Source organism: Bos indicus x Bos taurus, chromosome 26 (genome assembly GCF_003369695.1).
Source record: "Bos indicus x Bos taurus breed Angus x Brahman F1 hybrid chromosome 26, Bos_hybrid_MaternalHap_v2.0, whole genome shotgun sequence".
Classification (NCBI taxonomy): Eukaryota; Metazoa; Chordata; class Mammalia; order Artiodactyla; family Bovidae; genus Bos; species Bos indicus x Bos taurus.
In genome coordinates, this window is record NC_040101.1 from 7,140,588 (window position 1) to 7,148,791 (window position 8,204).

Sequence of the window (8,204 nt, forward strand, 5' to 3'; positions counted from 1 at the left end):
CACCTATTATACCACATAAATTGTGGTTCCGCTAACCTGCAATGAATACAAACAACTTATTACTGGAAGCTTCTTTACATTGCCAAATGTAGCAGTAGTAATATTATTAATATTTCATTTGGAGGAGCCAAAACTGAGAACATAGAAGACACCCTCCACCCACCACTTCTCAGCACACACTTTCAGAATATACGTAATAGTTCAGAGAGACATGTGGCTGATTTGGGGTGACTTTATGGTAACCTGTGCTAGTCTTGCTTTATTTCACAAGATTCTATTTTTGAGAGCCTTTGGAGAATGAGGACCATGAAAAGGTATTTCTGGCACTGTGGGGAATGTTTGCTGTAGTAACTGTTTAAAGACAGTTGGAATGAAAGCTTAAATACTTATGTAATAGAGAGACGTACTCACATCTGTGTGTAAAATAAGCAGATAAAATGGTGCTCAAATTAGATCTGATTCTCCCCCTAGAATTGGCAACGTGTAAGTGAGGCTGGCAAGTGATGGCAGGCATCAGATGACAGCCGAACGAGAATGGCAAAACTGCAACGCCAGCCTCATCCAGGCGGCCGGTGTCAGGTGACTTGCCCATCCATAAAGAAGCAAATGGAAAAGATCGCAAGAGCTGGGATGCTGAGATGGCAGAACAATGCTTTGAGGAGTGCCAGCAAATCAGTGTTCAATCATGAATGTTTGTCTGAAGTCCGATAGAACTGCAAGACCAACATTTAATTCACTTAAGGCAAGTCCACCCACCATCCCAGACAGGCTTAATAGCAATAAGATTGCCCTGGTCTAACGTGTATGTCACAAAAGAAAATGATCATTCTTATGGGTTCCCCCAGTGATTGGGGAAACTGGTGAGATATTTCTGGTGCTATTTTGAAAAGCTGAATCCAATGGAATGAAAACAAAGATGCCTACCTGAAACTACCACTTGAGGGAAAAAATAAATAAATAAATAAATAAAAGATGTAAGTAAAACAACGCAGATAGCCCGCAGTTATCAGCTAATGCGTGTGGTCGGCCTTACCTAGATTTGGACTTATGGTTTCTTATTTTTCTTTAACCCTGACATCTCAGCGCTGAAGACAAATGTTCGTTCACTTGTTTAGAATAAGAAATGGGTTATGCTGGTTTGTAGGGGCTTCCCAGGTGGCATTAGTGGTAAAGAACCTACCTACCAATGCAGGAGACCCAAGAGACGCAGGTTCAACCCCTGGAGGAAGAAATGGAAACCCACTCCAGTATTCTTGCCTGGAGAATTCCATGGACAGAGGAGCCTGGCGGGCTACAGTTCATGGGGTCTCACAGAGTCAGACACAACTGAAGTGACTTAGCATGCGCAAACACACAATGAAGTGGGATTTTCTTTTAATTCAGAATATATTACCCACCAGTGGGATTTGAGGGGCTTCCCTGGTACCTCAGCTGGTAAAGAATCACCTGCAATGCAGGAGACTCCGGTTCAATTCCTGGGTCAGGAAGATCCTCTGGAGAAGGGATAGGCTACCCACTCCAGTATTCTTGGGCTTCCCTGGTGGCTCAGCTGGTAAAATATCCGCCTGCAATGCAGGAGACCTGGGTTCGATCCCTGGGTTGAGAAGATCCCCTGGAGAAGGGAATGGCTACCCACTCCAATATTCTGGCCTAGAAAATTCCATGGACCGAATAAGTCCTTAGGGGCCCAAAGAGTTGGACACGACTGAGCCACTTTCACAGTGGGATTTGAAGGGAGAGGGTCTGGTTGAAAGTAAAAACAAGCTTCTCGCAAGGGTATTTTTGACTATGAAAGAATTGAAAAGAAGTCGGTTCCTTAGGTTTCTCACTGTTTGGAAAACAAAGCACAGTTTCCTCTTCAGTTTTCCATTTTGTAAACAATTTGGCACAATAACATCGCCTCCCGTTTTCATTTGACCAGCTCACAGTATGAGGTCAAGTTGAAGAACTAAAAGGAAGTCTAAGAGTAACAGCACTGAAAAGAAGTTCAGAATTCAGGGCTCTCCCGGGAGGGGGTTGGGGAGCCGTGGGGAGGGGGCATCAGGAAGGGGCCGCTGGCCATGGCCCCAGAGCCCCAGGCCCGCAGGCCCCGCGCGGGAAGAGCGGGCAGCCATCTGTACTCAGGCTTCTCTCTGGCAGAGGGACGGCGTGGTTTGCCCTTGGTGGGGGCTGAGGACAGACCCAGCCCGTGGAGGAGGCCTCTGGAAGGCTCTTTCCAGGCAGTCTGCCTGCCTGCCGGAGAAGCCGGACAGCACTGGGTTTTGAAGCAAGTCTGATGGGGAACCAAGAGCCGGAAGCCAGGGTCCCTCTCTTCTGCCAAAGCCACTTCTGTGGCGGCATCATGGCTCCGGGATACCTGTGTCCAGATGGACACTTTGACCTTGGCTGCGGCCACGCGGGATCTCTTTTGTCCATGCCGGGCCTGTGCTTGGCCGGACTGCACGAAGGGCGGGAGGGGGTGGCCATCTGGCGTGGGAGGTGCTGGCTGACAGGTGGCTTAGCGGCGGGAGAACTTTTCAGGCTGAAACAAAGCTGAGGATGGCCATAGAGCTCACAGAACCCTCAGGGTCAAGGTGGATGGTGGAGGGGAAAGGTCAGCCCCCAGGAACGGGGTCGCCCCCACGGCTGCTGCCCTCGCGTGGCCCTGAGCAAAATCCCTGGACCACGAGCCTGCCACCACCCAAGGGGAGGGGAGAAGACAGGGGCCATGAGAGGAGGAGGGGTTTTGGGGGTCTCTACATGGACCACTGCCCACAGTCTCGTGTGTCCCAAACCGTGTTCAAGGTGGCCTTTAATGACTGTTCTGGTAGCTTCTTTTGGAAGGTGATAGACTTGGCCTGATCCTACGTGACTCGGGCTTGAGGGGGCAGTGGCACAAGGGTTTCTGTCCCTGGTGCTCGGGGACCTGCTTCCACCAGCCTGGCTGCTTTGCCAAAGGACATGGAAAACACTTGGGGCAGGAGCAGCCGTGGTCATTTACGCACTCTCTCTTGAACTTGCAAAGCCCTTGAGCTCACATTTGTTCACTTATGAAGTAAGGGAGACGAATCTGGTAGATTGTCTCTAGATTCCTCGGGAGGAATGAGGTCTTTGCAGCCAGACAATTCTGAGCTTGAGTCCTGGCTCTATCACTTACGCATTACTTGATCTTGGAGGAATTACCTGTCTCACCTGAGCCTTCAGTCTCTCATTGGTGAAGTGGTATAACAAAGCCTCATCTAACCTGAGGATGAGTTGTCTCCTCTTCTGGTTGATCTCTTTCTGAAGGTCTCTTCAGTTTAAAAATCCTGTGATTCTATACCTGCTGGAAAACCCCATCTTAATCTGCAGCATCTTTGGGATCCTGTTCTGTCAGAACTGACTTTCTTGCACAGATAGGAGATGGCACCTTTGCACACGCATCGTCTCTATAGAAGGTACGGCTGCCATGCAGTCACCTGGACTGGGGAAATCACCGGTCCCACCAGCGGTAAGCCCCATTAGCGATCTCCCTTCCAGCTGCGGAACCACTCAGGGCATTCCCCACAGGCTCAGTGTCCTTCTCGGCCCTGGGCTGCTTCTTCAGGGAAGTCTTGGCCACCTGATGTGAAGAACTAACTCATTGGAAAAAAACCCTGATGCTGAGATAGATTGAGGTGAGAGGAGAAGGGGATGACAGAGGATGAGATGGTTGCATGGCATCACCAACTCAATGGACATGAGTTTGAGTAAGCTCCGGGAGTTGGTGATGGACAGAGAGGCCTGGCGTGCTGCAGTCCATGGGGTCACAAAGAGTCGGACACGACTGAGCAACTGAATTGGACTGAGTTCTCAGATATTCACACCCACCTCATGTGGAAGTGGTCTGGTCCTTCCACCAGTGGCCCTGAACCACAGGAGTATAACAAGACTACACTAGAAATCTTTGCCAAGGGGCAGGTGGCCAGCCCACCTGGAACTCCTGTACCAGAGATTTGCAGAGGGGTCTGGGGGTCTGCTTTTCTGAAAGCTGAGGTTGCATGGAAAAAAGAAACTGATAGCTAGCAGGCAAACAGCATCAAAGGAAGCATTTAGAAAGCAATGGAGGATTTGTGAAGAAAAGAAACTTGTTCAGAGGTTATTTTTGCAAAAAGGCATGATAAATAATTCATTCTTTTTACTAAGTCAACATCAGTTTATTGACTACCAAGTACAGTATATCATTCTGGGGACTCAAAATCCTGAAGCTGAACCACTCTTTAGAGATGGAATCTTCCAGACTCATGATTCTCCAGGTGAGGAGAATGAGGCCCAAGAAGAGATGTGACTCAGCTGATGTTACATAGCCAGTGGCTTGAGAGAGCTAGCGGCCAGATGTCCACCCGCCACCCCTGTCCAGCGGGGATCACAGACAAGTTTTGTTTCATCTACCAAGGTTCTTTTGCCAATTTCAAGGTGGCGTGTGGAATTAATCTTCTTATTAAGATCTGACCGCATGGGACACCAGGGCTGTGCCTCCCACAGGCAGGATCTGCGGAGGCCTGCCTCCCTTCAAAGGAAGCGGGGGCCTCGCTTGGCCATGAGCCTGCCCTCCGCTTGGCCTTCATTTATGTCACCTGCCTGGCCCCTGGGATGAGAGTTTGCATCCCTGCCTCCTGAGGGAGAAGAGACTGGAAGAAAGAGAAGCACCAATAACATCTTCCCGGCCCAGATCCGCAAACAGGGAGGGGTGGCCAGCCAGGTGGCCAAGGAGCCCTCGGGGGCCAGACCTCAATTAGACATTCCAGCAAGAAAAGGATGGTTATATCGAGGTTAAAATGAAGATGTATGACTGACTTATTTACACTCACGTTACAAGCAAGCTGTATAAGCCATGGGGATTTTTCACTGGGCCTGACGCCATGAGTCCCAGAATTTGGGGGCTTCTTATCCAGACTGACAGAAATAAAAGCTTAATCCTGAAAAAAAAAAAGAAAGAATTGGGGACTTCTTTCCCAGAGGACCTTGATATCCCCAGTGTCCACAAAGATTTAAAAGGGTTTTTCTCGATCTTTCTCCCTGCCACAGAGAGGCAGCCTGCCCTTTCCCACTTCCTTTGCCAGCTGGAAATGGCTTCCACCTCCCCCATATACTGAGCCAATGTCTCCCCACGCTTTCCCGCTCCCCCCAAGAGAGTCCATTGCCGAGGAGGGTCTGGAGTCTTCGGTTGCATTCGTTGGAAGTTCAGACAGGAATTTACCTTGACTCTTTTCATTCTGCAAATTAACCATGCTAGCAGAGCAGACGGTAAATGTTTAACTCTGGAGGAGAGCCCTCTGAAGACACTTTAGCAGTGCTTTTCTGCAGCCAGCCCACGTGCTGAGTATAAAGAATTACATTAAATCATGCCCAGCCCTGACCGTCCCCACAGCCCCTCCTTTCTCAGACGTGAGGTGGTGCCTTGAACCCAGACAGTCCTCCCCACATTTACTCTGAATGAGTCAGGTTTTACAGAACATCTGCAAATAGAAGCACCAGGCTCAAGACTCTTTTATTAAAGGATGATGTACCTGGACTGGAGGCAATAGAGACTTCACGCCAGCCATTGACTGGAAACTGTCACCATCCTGCCCAGAAAGGCAGCAACCCTAGAGCCAATCTTAAGGACCATGGAGGTGAGACCTCCATAAATTCCATTTTTACATGATCCTTCCAGAGGGGGTGAAGGAAGAGGCTGAAAGAACAGAACAAAAGGACGAAGGTCAGTGTCCTCTTGCCCTTTGAGCGTCCTAAAAATGGACAGGGTCACTGCTGGGCACAAGATGTTCACACTGTCCCATCCCCTCATTGCTGATCAGAGCCCTGTTCATCCTCCAGGCTCCTACAGCCCCGCTCCGGCCCCCCAACAGCCCTGCTCCCCCCACAGCCTTCCCCTAGCCTCACAGCTCAAACCTTACAGCCCCTGGGCCCTTCTGCAGCCCTCACCTCCCTGGCACTAGCTCCCACCCGTCCCATGCTCAGAATCTGCTCGGCGACCTCAGTGTCCACACAGGGCTTCCCTGCTCTGTGCTCAGCTCCTGGAAGGCAGAAACGGCTGGATCATCTGTCTCCTCCACTCTCCCCACACTTCCTGAGCATCTCCGATGGTGTCTAGCCCAAAGCAGACACTCAAAACTGTTGGCTCAAGTGAAGAAAATGACAGAGTTTAGTACGGCAAGGAAATATACAAGAATGATGTGTCAAAGAAAGTTTGATTACAGAATATTCCAGGGCCAGGGATTCCTATGGAAATGACCTTATTTGGAAGTTGGGATTTGTACCTTAATTGATTCAGTTACTCTGCATCCCTGAGCACCTGCTCTGTGCCAGGTACCACAAGTGTTTCAACTCTTTGTCATGCCATGATAAGTCACTTCAGTCATGTCCGACTCTGCAACCTGATGGACTGTAGCCCACCAGGTTCCTCTGTCCATGGGATTTTCTAGGTAAGAATTCTGGAGTGGGTTGCCATACCCTCCTCCAAGTTCAGCTGTCTTTGTTGTTCAGTTGCTAAGTCCTCTTTGCGACCCCATGGACTCCAGCACACCTCCAGACTCAGGCTTCCCTGTCCTTCACTATCTCCCAGTGTTTACTAAAACTCTTGTCCATTGAGTCAGTGATGCCATCCAACCATCTCATTCTCTGTTGCCCCCTTCTCCTCTTGCCCTCAATCTTTCTTAGCATCAGGATCTTTTCCAATGAGTTGGCTCTTTGCATCAGGTGGCCAAAGTGTTGGAGCTTCAGCATCAGTCCTTCCAATGAATATTCAGAGTTGATTTCCTTTAGGATTGACTGGTTGGAGTCTCCAAGGGACTCTCAAGAGTCTTCTTCAGCACCACAGTTCGAGAGCATCAATTCTTTGGCAGTAAAAACCACCAAAACAAATGGCTGAAAACAAGAGCCCAGGACTAAGTGAGGCCCCTAGGGCCCCAGGTGTAAGGAGATCTTCATTCTCAAGGCCTAACAAGTTACAGGGTGGGCACTTCCTTATACCTCTGCCCCAGGTGCCTTCTGGCCTCAATGCAGTCCCTGCCATGAGACAACCACCATTTCATCTCATGGAGCTGTGGGGCTACAGGCTCAGCAGGGAGGAATCTGCTCTCACCTGAGATGGCGTGGAATCTGGGGCTGGAATCATCCGGGGGTTCCACTGAAATGCAGGGACAGTTGGGCCACTCTCCCTCCCCACATGGTTTGGCCACGTGGTCTCTCCAGAAAGATGGTCAGGCTCACGTGGCAGTTCAGGCACCCCAAGAGTGTTCCAAGAGTGGAGAATGCAGAGTCCCGGACACTGGAGAGGCCAAGCCCAGAAGTGGTGCAGCTTCCTTTCTGTAGCATCCTTATCGTCAATTCAGAACCAGCCAAGATCAGAGGAGTGGGGCATGCATACACTTCTCAGTGTGGTGAAGAATTCATAGCCATTTTAACTCCCCATAAAGAATTAGAGAATAAGCTGTTCCCTGACTCCAGGAGGGATCATGGAAATAGGACGTTTGGGTGACCTGTGCTGGAACCCAGGCTTCACCACTTTCTCCAAGTTTTATTTTTGTCATTTATAAAATGGAGACACTATTAGCTACCCGACAAGGTAGATGCCTGCTGTGCACCAAGTACTGTGACTGATCCCAGATATAAGGTGGTGAACAAGACAGATGGCGGTGCTTCTAGTGAAATGATGTTCTAATCAGAGAGATTATTTTTAAATGAAACATATCAATAAATTGATTACAAACTGGACACAGTTTTATGAAGGAAAAGCAGAGGGTGCTGAAATAATAAACGGATTAGGGAGAAGGATGGGGGACCATCCAATACAAGGGCACAAAGCTGAGACCTGGACGCTCAGAGGAGCTTAGGACTGAAGGCAACTGAGCCCCAGGGGAGACGGGACAGGGGAGAAGGTGGGAGGCAGCGATACTTCAAACTGAGGGGGAGGGGAGAAGGCTTTGTGGTGAGAACACGCTTGTTCATTGGCTTACCACTAACCCTGATAAGTTAAGTAAGACGAAACAGGGAGCAGTCAATTTGCAAAAAAACATTATGAGCACCAGATGCCAAGCAGCAGTAGCTCTGGGGCTGAAAAGTATTTGGTATTGACTATTCTATTGAAGGTTTGAATGATGGTGCAGAAATGATCCCCCTAACGCTTTTAAGACTAAGAAAGCCCAAGCCTTGCCCTCCTCAAAGCTCCGATCTCTTGGGAATGTTCACCAACACCACAGGGACAA